This window comes from Peromyscus maniculatus, chromosome 9 (assembly GCF_049852395.1).
Source record: "Peromyscus maniculatus bairdii isolate BWxNUB_F1_BW_parent chromosome 9, HU_Pman_BW_mat_3.1, whole genome shotgun sequence".
In the NCBI taxonomy this organism is placed as follows: domain Eukaryota; kingdom Metazoa; phylum Chordata; class Mammalia; order Rodentia; family Cricetidae; genus Peromyscus; species Peromyscus maniculatus.
Genome location: NC_134860.1, coordinates 53975301 through 53988561, shown reverse-complemented (window position 1 = coordinate 53988561; position 13261 = coordinate 53975301). Strand labels below are relative to the sequence as shown.

The 13261-nt window shown below is 43.3% G+C and overlaps 1 non-coding gene across 1 annotated transcript; it reads right to left on the bottom strand.

The window, feature by feature from the left end:
• Positions 1-2250: 2250 nt before the first annotated feature.
• Positions 2251-2353, bottom strand: LOC121832451 (U6 spliceosomal RNA). Its single transcript, XR_006076110.1, has one exon. It is a non-coding gene; the product is annotated as a U6 spliceosomal RNA (small nuclear RNA).
• Between the last annotated feature and the right edge of the window lie 10908 nt (positions 2354-13261).

Here is a 13261-nt window from a genome sequence, read left to right as displayed (position 1 = left end):
TTAAGAAACTGTCCCCCATATTGGGCTCTGGGGAGTTCTAACCAAAACCTGGAGAAGTGACCTTGCAAGGCCCAAGAACATCCCCCTGTGAGCCATTCTGTGGGGCAGCAAAGTCTTGGCATCCACTTAGGCTTCTCATATCTCTGCAGAACTCTAACATGACAATCACTGCTGTTTCTTCATCAATTCATTCTTTGGGGGAAAAATCTTCTGTTTGTTACCATCATGGTAAATGGGTATAAACAGTAAGTAGGAATTGCAAGAATACCTCAAGCTTGAACTTGGCCAGCACAGAGTGACTCCTGTTTCTAGACCTTGGTGTGCTTAATAATCCACGTTACAGATGCTTGAATCCCTGAGGTTCCACCTCTAGAGCTGGAAGCAAAGCTTGGGTAGTGCCCTTAATAGCTGTTCTGGTGTTAGGTGTCATTGGCCTGTGTCCTGCACTGAAAAAGCCTTGCCTTACAGAGTGGAGATTTTATCTCTTTACCTTTCTGTAGTTCATAACCATTTCTTTAATTCCCTCCATTTCAAAGCATCAATCTACTGCCTGATGGAGTCCAGCTCCGGATAAGGGCAGGGTCTGAAAATGGATGGATGCAAGAGCAGCAATGGAGGAATCAGACATGGGATACTTCTTAGTTTGTGATGGAGGAATAAGACATGGGACACTTCTTAATTTTGTTTTAGGAAAGATGGACAGAGATGAAGTGCATCTCAGTATGGCTTGTCCTACTCTGACAATCTGTATCTTTCACAGGCTTTGTTTATACAGAATTTAGTAAGTAGGAATACATTCATGATGTTCCAAAACATAGATCATATCATTTTTGGTTTTGGACATGTTTTTCATTTCCTTTTGCTCATCTTTTAGTCATCATTAATAAACTATGACAGAACAGAGTTATCATTTCCAATCATTTTCCTTCAAGTTTTGACATCATTAAGAAACAGAGTTATCAGCCGGGCGGTGGTGGCGCACGCCTTTAATCCCAGCACTCGGGAGGCAGAGCCAGGTGGATCTCTGTGAGTTCGAGGCCAGCCTGGGCTACCAAGTGAGTTCCAGGAAAGGCGCAAAGCTACACAGAGAAACCCTGTCTCGAAAAACCAAAAAAAAAAAAAAAAAAAAGAAGAAGAAGAATCTAGAGGCATATGACAGCCTGTTCTCAGGCTGGTAGCTTTGGTTGCTTCAAGGGCACTAGACCAAAACAAAAATCTTCTACCACCCTGGGTATTTTGCCATGTCTCAAGCAGTGTATTACTAACTCTTACTGGTCAGTGTGCCCAGGAGAAATCCTCAGGTCAAAGCTGCTGCAGTTATTATTCAAATTCTGGCATAATACAGTGTTCACATTTATATCTTTATAGAATTTGTCTATATATCTAATCCTGGTATTCTGTTGTTCCTTGGCCATATGACATTATAGTGGTTCTGCATGAGCTAACTGTTCTAAGAGAGGGGGGTCCTGACACCTCATACCTTTATCATTTTCCATTCCATACTTTGTTCATCAATATGCCTCTATGTAGGGCAGAGTTGTATGCCACGTAAATGTCTGAGTGTACAGTGGAAAGAGGCTTGTAATCTGAACTGTGGCCAACTCCTCTAGCCCACCGAATCTTGTTGATCTGTTTGAGTTTGCTTTGTTTTGAATATCTTGTTCCTGTGTAAGTACAGGGACAGATGTTTCAAGAATGTCTCATAGCCTCATGAAGAGACCTCTGGCTTCTTTTATGTGTCACAACCTCCAAAGCATAAGGAACACCTTCAAGTAGATAAGGATATTTCCCTCAAAGTGGGAGGGGGAGGGAATAGTATGTTCAGGACTTCCCTGGGGAAGCTTAGAAGCAGCATTTCTGAGAGAAGGCATAAATAATTCATAAGAAATTTGCCATTAATCTAATATCCCCAGATTGTACAAATATTAAAAGTGCCCCAAGTATGCAACGGATGGAGATGAAAACCAAAGTTGGCATGGCAGCCATCATGTGGCTCAGCTCTGCTGGATCAGTGTCAAGCAGCTGTGCTGGCTTTATGACTTCTGCCATTCCATTCAGATATGGCTGTGCCAACTGCTGACTCCCTCAGCTTTTTTGGGTAACTGGTTTATTTACAATGAGGCAAGTTAATGGTAATTACCTCAGAAGGGCAGAGTCTATCCAAGCCCAGGCCACGAGCCTTCTCTGAAAGGTGTTTGGGGTTGACCTTTTTTTTTTTTTTCCTATTGTGAAATGAAAGTTGTATATATTAAAAACACAGAATGTTTCATGAATCTGCATGTCATCTTGTTCGGGAGTCATAAGCTTGCTTATATTGTTCCAATTTTAGTATATGTGCTGCTGAAGCAAGCACTGGAGTTGACTTTCAATAGAAAATAGCCTATTGTCTGAGACACATCTCCAGAATGCTTCCCAACTGTCCTCGGTTGCACACCTCTTGAATGCCATGCATTCCCACAAGCGGGTGTGTCATACACACCTGCAGAGGCACTGCACACCTGCTGCTTCTCCTCCCTGCCCTTCTCTTTGGAGGGAAGACTCTTCATCACCATAAAAGAATAGAAACACGTCACTGCTCTGTCCTCATACTGTCTCCTCCTGGTGTCTGCAGCCGCTAGTTCTGTTGCAGATCCCATCCCGACCTCCCAAACTCTACTCAGATATGCCATTAAATTTGTGTCACCAACCCTGGCTGAGATTCTGACAGAGCTGGCATCAACTGTGATTATAGCTTCAAAGACAAGATGAAGTCATGATAGATTTCTTCAGATCTGCAGGAGGAGAGCTTACAGACACATTATGACTTAGTCAGGGTGATGTGGCCATGTCACAACACGATCAGGCTCACCACCCTGTTTTCACAAGGCAAATGGGATTGTGTGTGTGTGTGTGTGTGTGTGTGTGTGTGTGTGTGCTGCTAGCATTGAACCTAGTGCTTCAAGCATACTAGGCAAGGGTCTGATCACTATGCTGCACCCCCAGCCTGGAAAATAGGATTTTTAGCATTTTCCCCTTTTCTAGTGGTTCTCTTATCTCCTTCCACCCTCTCATTTTCATCTTAAAGGCAAATAAAACTTATATCTGAATTGACAAGACTTTTCTAAAAACAATTTTTCCTGCATTCATTGGCCTATCTCATCTTCATGAAAATATGCCTTAATTCCTTATTTCAACCCAGTACTGTACACTGTTCTTGAGTCTCCAGCTCTATCCCCCAACTTTCCCCACAGTCATCTCTGTCCTCATTCACGTGCTTCATTTCAGCATTCTTAAGGCTCTCTTCCATCAGTCTTTGTTTCACGTGGTTAATAGTTGTTTTGAGGCATGTTCCCAAAGATGGTTGCCATACTAGTCAACCCATATGCTTCCTTATGCTGTGGTCTGAATGTGAAACATCCCTTCTTTTTTATGTATTTTAATTCATGTTGTCTTAACTACATATGTAATCCAGTTCTTTATAAATCACCTTATAATTTCATTTACAAAAATTTATTTCAATAAGGTAATGAGTATAACAATGCATTTCCTCTGCCAATCTTAGTTATAAACTGTCTCTTCAAAGCCCTCAGATCTTCTGGATAGCTGCTGCTGAATGCACTTGGGGACATTCCTCTCCTAATGGCCACATTGGTTCCCAAGTGTGCCTTGTCCTTAAGCTTAACACATTTTTTACCTACTTTGAAAGTTTCCTGCTAAAAGACTACATTCCCCAGCTTCCCTTGTGGACTGTGGAAGTCAATTCTGCTCCTAAAAGAAATTGCACTCCATTTTACTCTGTGGGCATTTTGACCATCTGCACTCGTGGGTGACAAAGATGCCCCCTCACTGTGGACAACCATGGTCACACCTAAGGTTAGATCATGTCTCTCTTTCTTTCTGCCTGTCTTTGACAGTTGCTTTTATATCTGTACACTCAACAAAGTCTATTAAATGAATCTATTAAATCGATGGTTCTCAACTGGTGGGTCATGATCCCTGTGGGGTTACATATCAGATATCCTGCATATCATATTTACATTATGCTTCATAATAATATAAAATTTCACAGTTATGAAGTAGCAATGAAATGAATTTATGGGGGGGGGGTCAACACAACATGAGTATTAAAGAGTTGTGGCATCAGGAAGGTTGAAAACCACTGTATTAATATCCTAAACCCTTGGATTCCTCAGGAGGAGATGACTTAGATGAAGGAGAACCTCTCACCCAGGCTCACCTCTGGCACTCTGAGACTATAGTCTCTACCCAGAGGGAGAGCTCCAGGGCCATGCCTGCATTCTCTCCTTGAAGCCTCAAGTACATGAGCTTCAGCAGTGATGCTTGTGGGTGTTTTCTAAGAAATCTCAAAGCCAATGTTGGATAAAGCTCATTTAATGTGGTTAACTTGCCTTACAAATTATGCCTCTAGACAACCAACCTATTTTTTAATTGAACAATGTTAAGAAATATGCTTACTGCTGTCAGTGTGTGGTGACCTAGACATTTGTCCATGGGCAGAAGGAGTGAAGAGTTGGTTTTAGCCTTGTTTGCTATTTCAGTCTACGGTGTAAATTATGTATACAGACTTGACATGACTGACTGCCATCATCTTTCATCTGTTGGCTGAGTGTATGGAGTGAGAAGGCAGAGATTTTTGAAAGGTTCTGTTAGTAGGGTCAATTTTAGAAAACTTCGTAAAGTGAAATCATTTACTCTTGACAAGGCAGATGCTGTCACTGGAAGTATACTTTTGAATTGAAAATTAAAAATCATCTCTTTTTTGAAAATACAACTTGTGATTAAATTGTTTCTTGGATTATAGGCATAAAAAATTGATGTAAACAAAAGTATATATTGTCATGTTTTCAAATACTAGATATGGTTGCTTAAGGTAATTGTCCCAATTTTTAAATATTTTCCCTTATAAAATTGTTTCTAACTAGAAATTTTGTTTTATTTAAGATGCTCTGTTTTGTTTTGTTTGTTTGTTTTTGTTTCTCAAGACAGGGTTTCTCTGTGTACCCATGGCTGTCCTGGGACTAGTTTTGTAAACCAGGCTGGCCTCAAACTCATAGATACACCTGGCTCTGCCTCCCGTGCTGGGATCAAAGGTGTGTGCCACCACTGTCCAGCCAAGATACTGTTTTTGTTCATGAAATAACAGCTGATATTGTTAATATTTAGAGAAATATACAAAGTTCACCATATGTGGAAGCAGGAACCTCACTTAGACCCTTTCTGTCCAGATGCATTTCTTAGAGCTGACTGTGACTTCTTTTACAAGGTTGCAGGTGCTTGTTCCTGATTCAGGATTCTGATGTAACCAACAGCTAATACGTTTCCTTATCCTGCTACAGATCTGGTACATGGTCCAGCCAGTTGTACACCTGCATTTAACTCATGTTAATCTTGATGTGAAAGTTTTCATCCTCCTAATGTTCTCCACAAAGTTGTACAGTTTTTACCCTCCCAACTTATGTTCTGGATTTTGCTAACAGTTAAGTTTATCATGGCCCTCTTCTGAGGTATTCTAACTGCTGCTCCTCTGGTCACCCTTCCGTTGGCCTTGAAGCCGTTGCTGAGCTGAGAGATGGACACCTCCAAACCTCTAAAAGCAGTTCAGGTGACCTTTAAAAGGACCACCGAATTCATCCCTCTTCTTGCCGCTCTGGACATTGTTTTTAGGACTCGGAACTAAAGCAGTTGCACTGAAGCCTTCTTTACATCAGTTAACCTCTGTCTCCCCAGCTCAGGTCAGCCTGACATCCTTTAGGACCAGCTTTACTCCTTGACTGCTGCAGTCAACTGAAATTAAATTAATTTTTAAAAATTCATTTGTTCATTAAATTTAAAAGGAGTGGCTTTGACTGCTGCTAACGGTGGGATCTGTGCTCTCTTCAGTGAACATGCCGCTTTTGGGTCAACAAATCCTAACTGCTTTGAAATGGGTCCTAGAGACAGGGACCAGGAAAAATCCCACCACAAGCCTCCTCCTGGGCATGGGCTTCCGATTCCCTGCCATTCTGATCCTTCCCCTTGCCCATGCCTTCCCCCTCCTCATCCATATGCTTGTGTTTGTACCCTGTCTTTTAAATGTTTTACTCGCTGGACTTCATCCTACACCCAAACAAAATGACCCACACAAGTTCTCCCCAGCGCTGTCACCCTACAACAGCTCCATTTGTTCCTGATTCATCTGCAAAAAGCATCTTTTAGAGGCTACGGAGAAACTCTAGCTGAAGGGGACCTCCATCCCTTTCACCCAGGCCAGACAGAATTCTTTACATTACTCTTCTCTTTTCTCCCATTCCCTTCCTGTGATGCTCTGCAGCCCCCTGCTACTGCTGCCACCTCATTCTGCTGCAACAGTCCTGGCACTGGGACCAGTTACTGTCACCCTGCATCAACTCTGTGCCCCCTTTCTCCCTCCTCCGTTCCTCCCTGTCCCTCAACCTTCCTGGGAAATCTCTCAGTTTTACTCTGTGACCAAATCATCTGCTTCCAACAATTATTTCCTTTAACAATTATGCCCCAAGTCTCTTCAAGAATTCAGGACAATCATCTGATCCATCATAGCCAATCAAGTTAAGACTCTCCCCCTGCTACATGACCAGAGGACCCTCTCTTCAATGGACTTGGATCTACCCCTTCTGACAAAAGACATCAGCAGAAAACAGCTATAACACCCCTGCCCTTCGTTTTTATATCCTCTCAACACATGGGTGACAAAGACACCCCCTCGGCGTGAATAAACATGGTCCTGCCTAAGGTCTGACCATCCCTCTTCTCCTGCTTTCTGTTACTCTACAGCTGCCTTTCGGTAATCTAACATACCTCACTGTGACTCATGCTGAAATTCTTTTCCAAGGTGCAAGGCAAGGTCCCAGGTGAAGAAACTCACCTCAGGCTTTGAGGGATTCCCTCATACACTATAGTTGGCAATATCAAGTTGTATTCCCTGCTGACTGTGACATAAGATGACACAGTGGGACCAAGACTATCCATTTGATGAGGCTTGTAAGGACAAGCCCTGGAGCACGTCCCTTTAAAATTTATTACATCTGTTTTTATTCCTCTCTTATTAATTTGAATTTTAAAAATTTTAATGAGCAAGCCACAAATTTCCTCATGGAATGCCATATGGACTGCTTTCATTGACCTTCCCTCTGCCACCCGGTCTCTGGCATGTCTTCCTGTACTACTCCCTGCTTGGACTTCCCAGGAGTCCCCTCTCCACTTTCATGTCATTACCTATCCTTAAAGCCTGATTTTCCTCCTGATGGTCCTTTCTTGTTTTATTTCCCCACATTCCCCCTCACACACACTCACACACTCACACACACACACCCCTATCACTTTCTCTCTCTCTCTCTCTCTCTCTCTCTCTCTCTATATATATATATATATATATATATATATATATATGCTAAGATTCAAATATGAAAGAGGACACGTGGTGCTTGTCATCCTGAGCATGGGTTATCTTACTAAATAATATTTTCCAATTCCATCTATCTTCCCACAAATGTTATTTTTTAAGGCTGAATATAATTCTGTTGGATATGTGAGACACATTTGTGTTATCCATTCATCTTGCTGATGGACATCTAGGCTGATCCCACTGCCTTGCTATTATGAAGAGGGCAGCAATAAACATGGTGTGCAAGCATCTCTGTAGTAGGATACAGACCCGTCCCTTTTCTTGGTGTCTATTGCTAGCCACCCTTTTCTGACAGTCTTTCACATCACCTCTTCTTATGTGAGGTGACTTTCTGTGCATCTTGGCTATGGCACTTGATGGGATAACTAGAATTTCCTTCTTGCAGGGCTCTTCTTTCTGTCTCTGTTGGGTTTAGTGAGCAGGCATTGTACCCTCCCCAGGGACAACCAGGTAGTTTGCTGGACTCAGATCATGAGTTTCTGCCTAACAATACTTTTCCGTGAAAGGAACTGACTTAGAAGAACTCTACTGTGGTCTTTGACTTTTCAGCCTTGCCACTGAAACACTGCCTCCTTGTGCTCGACTGTTTTCCTGTCATGTCCCCTGCCTGACAGACAGGAAGTCTCCCTGATCACTCATGAGACACCACATCCTGTCCTCAGTTGATAGCTTCCTGGTAAATACCGCTTTTTCTTTCCAGGGCATCATTTCCCCTCTGTTGGGGCCACCACCCTGGCAAGCACGGTGTGGTATGCCTCAGCAGGCGCTTGCCTTGTTTAAAGGATGAAATTGAGACAAGAAACCCCATTTTGTAAACACAAAGTATAAACCACCACCACACAAAGAAACCCCAGTAAATTCTAGAGCTGAAATGCTGTGCTCCACAGTGTCTCAATTTATCTTCACAGTGACTGGTTAAAGGGAGGGTGGGGTGGGGGTGGGGTGGGGAGAACTATTCATTTAAAACAAGCAGGCTTTGCCCTTACATTTCTATTAGAATCTCTGCATTAAGGGGACATGTCACTGGGACATATATGTCAATATATGTCCAATATGTCAGTGGGAATATCAGAAAGTAGGAATGGGGCCCTCAGAGAAAGGAGCCTGTCCAGAGAGTAGTCAGAAGCAGGAAAATTAGCATCTAAGAAACAACAAAGCCAAACATAAACAAACTGCGGAGCAGGTTGAGCAGCTGGTCGCAGTCCTGCCTCTTAGAGAACAAATAGTAGTTTGCTTTCCCTTTTCATTGCTAAGAGATAATTTTTTAAAGGGTAAGATCATATAAAGTAAACAAGTGTTAAAGGCTTTATTTAAGCTTGTAATGTGGGGAGGGAACTAGGCAGTTAGTTGTTCTCACCGGTTCAAAGGAGCCTGAAAGCACACGTTTATCTAGAATCCAGGAATGCCACCTGATCATGCAGAGGAGGCAGAACTGGCTTTTCCAGGGAGGGGAGTCTCTCTCATGGACTGGGTCACGGCATATCTGCAGACAAAAACTGCTTCGCATGGCTATTGTTCTTACACCCCATTGTAAAACAGAATGCAGCCCCTTTGGGTCATTTTCCATCCAAAGGCAAACACCGTTTCACAGCCCCTGCCCCCCTCACTCACTAAGGCACCGACCTCTAGAACTGTTTCCTTGATGTGAGGCAAGGTTGATACGGTTGATGGGGCCTGTTGTAGTCATTAGATATTTAATAGCAAATATTGCTGCATGGTGGTGGCTCATGCCCTTAATCCCAGCACTGAGGAGGCAGAGGCAGGCGGGTCTCTGAGTTCAAGGCCAGCCTGGTCTCCAGAGTAAGTTCCAGGACAGCCATGACTACACAGAGAAACCCTGTCTTGAAAAACAACAACAAAATACTGATTTTGTCATTGTCCTTTCATTTTTTGTTGGTGGTGTTTATTATTATTATTATTACTACTACTACTACTACTACTACTACTATATTTATTTATTGTATTTTGCAGTGTTGGGCAATGGAAATCGGGGCTTTAAACTTGATAGTGAAATGTTCTACCACTGAACTATATCCCTGAGCAGTTTTTTAATATAGTGAAAAAAATTAGAGAAGGAAGGAATAAATCATTTATATTGACCCTACACTAGTTATGGGTTAAAAAAAATGGGGTGATGCACAACAGAGAACACAGTGGGACCGAATGGCTGAAAGGAGAGGTCACCACTGCTTCTGGATCGACTATTTGTGAACAGCCGATCTAGAAGCACCAAGAAAAGGAATTGAAATAAGATTTTACAGACATTATAGATCGTGAATTGGGCTTTTGATAGCAACTTGTAGTTTGGTACAGGCTGACTTCCCATTTATCATCCACTCTAGTCTCAGGATCTTGTAATGAAATTTAGGACATTTTAGAAATGTTATCACAGGCATCCACTGGGGATCCTAGTATATGCCCCCTGTGGATAAAAGGAGATTACTGTTGTTAGGATTCTGCCACTCCAGCTAGATGACCCCACATGCACAGTTCAGTAGCTAAGCAAGGGGTCTTATGTCTTATGTCATCAGTGCACTGTGTGATTGCGCAAATGCGCGCGCTGCACGGTCCCACAATCTGCGCATGCGTGGCACAGCTGCACACGTGCAGGGGAATCCCTAAAAGCTGGACACCGACTCCTCCCCTCTTTCTTCTGCTCGCTCCTCCTCCCCCCTCTGCAGTGCCTTCCACAGGCCTGGTCACTCTTTTCTGTCTCCCTGCCTCCTAATAAAGCTCTGAAACTGGGTTTTGTTGTACCTCGTGACCTTTCTCAAAAGGTAAAAGCACTGTATTTAAAGCCAACAACTGTACTTGCCTTAGTATCTTCCTTTTCCCTCATCTTGATCATAATGTGGTCAGTTAGGATGATTGGTCGCTGTTTGTGGGCTGAGTTGAATCATCTACAGGTGACCTCCCTTATAAAATCCTCCTCATTGGAATCTATTTTGTTCTGTTGTAGCCCTGCCCCCGCCAGGTGCCTCCCATTTTGGCCCCACACCTTTCACCACAAGCCTAGGCCAAGCCAGAGCTAACCTGGCTGAGAAACTCTAGTCCATCAAGAGCCCAAGTGATTGGAACACATCACCTGGCTTGGGACCCACCTCTGTGAGTCAGCTTCATTAGCCTGTTTTTATGGAAGTCCAACCCATCACACTAGCTTAGAGACCTTTGGCTAAGATGCTTCCTGTCTCTCCAGTTCAGATGCAGTCCTGCTTCTGCTCTCTCAGAGCTTTGCTTGTCTGTCCCTACCCAGAATCCTCTCTGCTCCTGACAAGTGGCTACTTCTCATTTTCCTTTTCAGGAAGGCTTCCTGACTCATGTGAACAAGCTTGCACCCCCACCCCATCCCAATACAGTCTCTGCCTTGTGGTGTCATTTTAATTTCAAACCCTTTATTACAGATTATTTTATTTTCTTCTGTCCCTTCACTGAAATAACAGCTCTCTGTCAGTCAGTCAGTCAGTCTGTCTGTCTGTCTGTCTGTCTGTCTGTCTGTCTCTCTCTCTCTCTCTGAGTGTGTGTGTGTGTGTGTGTGTGTGTGTGTGTGTGTGTGTGTGTGTGTGTTGGGGGTGGGGGACATTTCCTCCAGTCTGGAGTTTGAGTCCATGGTCTCACAATGCTGGGGCAAGCACTCTACCATTGAGCTACACTCCCAGTTCTGTTCTGTGTTCTTAGGCTATGTATATGAACACTTCCCACACCTTTGCTAAATGAGGGAAAATCTCTAGAGCCAGTCTTTGTGGGTAGTACAGGTTTGTAGTCACAACTACGTGGGAGACCAAGGCAGAGGGATTCCAAGTTCAAGACCTTCCTACACTATCAAGTGAGTTCAAGGCTAGCCTAGGCAACTTAGCACAACAGTGTCTCAAAAAAAAAAAAAAAAAAAAAGTAAAGATAGGCCTGGTATGTAGCTTTTAGTATAGCATATATCTGATACTTGACAGAGCTTTCACATGCTAATAGGCAAGATATATGTATTGTTTGTCATGACTAGTGGTATTATGAATTGGTACCGTTTATGAAAGTATAAATTTGGTAATGTACATCAAGAGCTTTTGCAGTGATTTGGGGGAGATAGCTAAGTCAGAAGAGCGCTATCCTGGCAAGCATGAGGACCTGAGTTTGGCCCCTAAACCTATATAAAAATGCCAGGCATGGGGGCATTACATGTGCTTGTAATCTCAGTGCTAGGGAGGTGGAGACAGGTGGATTTCTAGGGATTGCTGTCGAAGGAGCCTCATTATGAGCCTGTTGGTGAGCTCCAGGCCAGTGAGAGCACCTGCCTCAAAGGGAAAGGATGGATTCCAGAGAATGACACTGAAGTCGTCCTCAGGCTTGCACATGCATGCACACACAAGTACCTGCACGCACGCGCACACACACACACACACACACACACACACACACACACACACTGAAACTTAAAAAAATTAATGCTTTTAATCCCCTAATTTAATTTTTGAGAAATACATAAAAAAATTTGCCGGGCGGTGGTGGCGCACGCCTTTAATCCCAGCACTCGGGAGGCAGAGCCAGGTGGATCTTTGTGAGTTCGAGGCCAGCCTGGGCTACCAAGTGAGTTCCTGGAAAGGCGCAAAGCTACACAGAGAAACCCTGTCTCGAAAAACCAAAAAAAAAAAAAAAAAAAAAAAAAAAAAAAAAAAAAAAAAATTAATCAGTGACATTGTAAGAGATTTAGAGACAAGATGCAGATTTTTTTTTAAAAAAATGGAAATAAATGAACATCTACTTCAAACTTAAGTCCTTTCCCACTTGACCCTACCAAGCTAAATATTAAGCTTCATGTCACATGGATTGCTGTTTCCCACCGGCCCTGGCAGAGCTGAGAGCTGCTAGTGTCTCAGCCAAGAGCACTCAGGTGGTCTGGCAGAAAAGAGAGGAAGACAGGAAGTCAGCTGCCTTTTCAGGGCTAGAATGAGGCCATTCTCATGCTGTCCGTAACCCTGGAAAGCGTTTCTAGTTCACTGAACTGCTGATGGAGATTAGCTCTCTAATAATTGCTATTCTAACTAGAGATTAAAAACCATGAGGAAGGCAACATTGTAGCTTGACACAACAATGCACACTGCACATTCCAACCTATTTATATAAACTTCAGTAATGAGCCCTGTTGCTAAAATTCCTTGGGGGGGGGGCATAGCAACTTCTACCCCTCCTCCTAAGGTTGGAGTGGCAAACCAGAGAACAATTCCACCCGAGTTCACTCTGAGGAACCAGTGATTTTCTTGGACTTCCTTACAGATTATAGACGAGAGTACCTTCAGGAGTGTGGCTGCTTCTCCCTCAAATAGTCAATAAGCCCAGCTGGGATGATCTTAACAACCTGCACGTCTGAACTCCTGAAGATAGCGGCTATTTGGCTATTTGGCTCAATGGACAGTCACAGACAGCAGGCCTCACTTCTTTCAAGTTCCTAAGTACACATGGCCCTAGACCTCCTGTTCCCTTTTCCAGAGCTGTAGCCCATAGCCAGCAGCAACAGTGGCAGATACCCCACCCCCCTGGAAAGGCAGCAGAGCAGGGAAGAATACTATACAGAAAGAGTTTAAGCAAATGCCGTCAGTTCCATCAAATCAGCATATGGTAGAAAGGTTGATAAACCAACTTTCTCTAATGTGCTGCAGCCCAGCAGAATCCTGTCTGAGGAACAGGGATGGAAGAGTTCAAAAGGGAAGCTCTACACTTGCAGATTATCCATAAGCAAATAAGAGAAAGAGCAAAAGCATTGTGAGAGGCAAAGTTAAATTTCAAGTTTTAGTGACTATGCCTCAGAGAGCCATGAAACAAAAATGCCTCTGATCTGCAAGCTCCTTGCCCAAG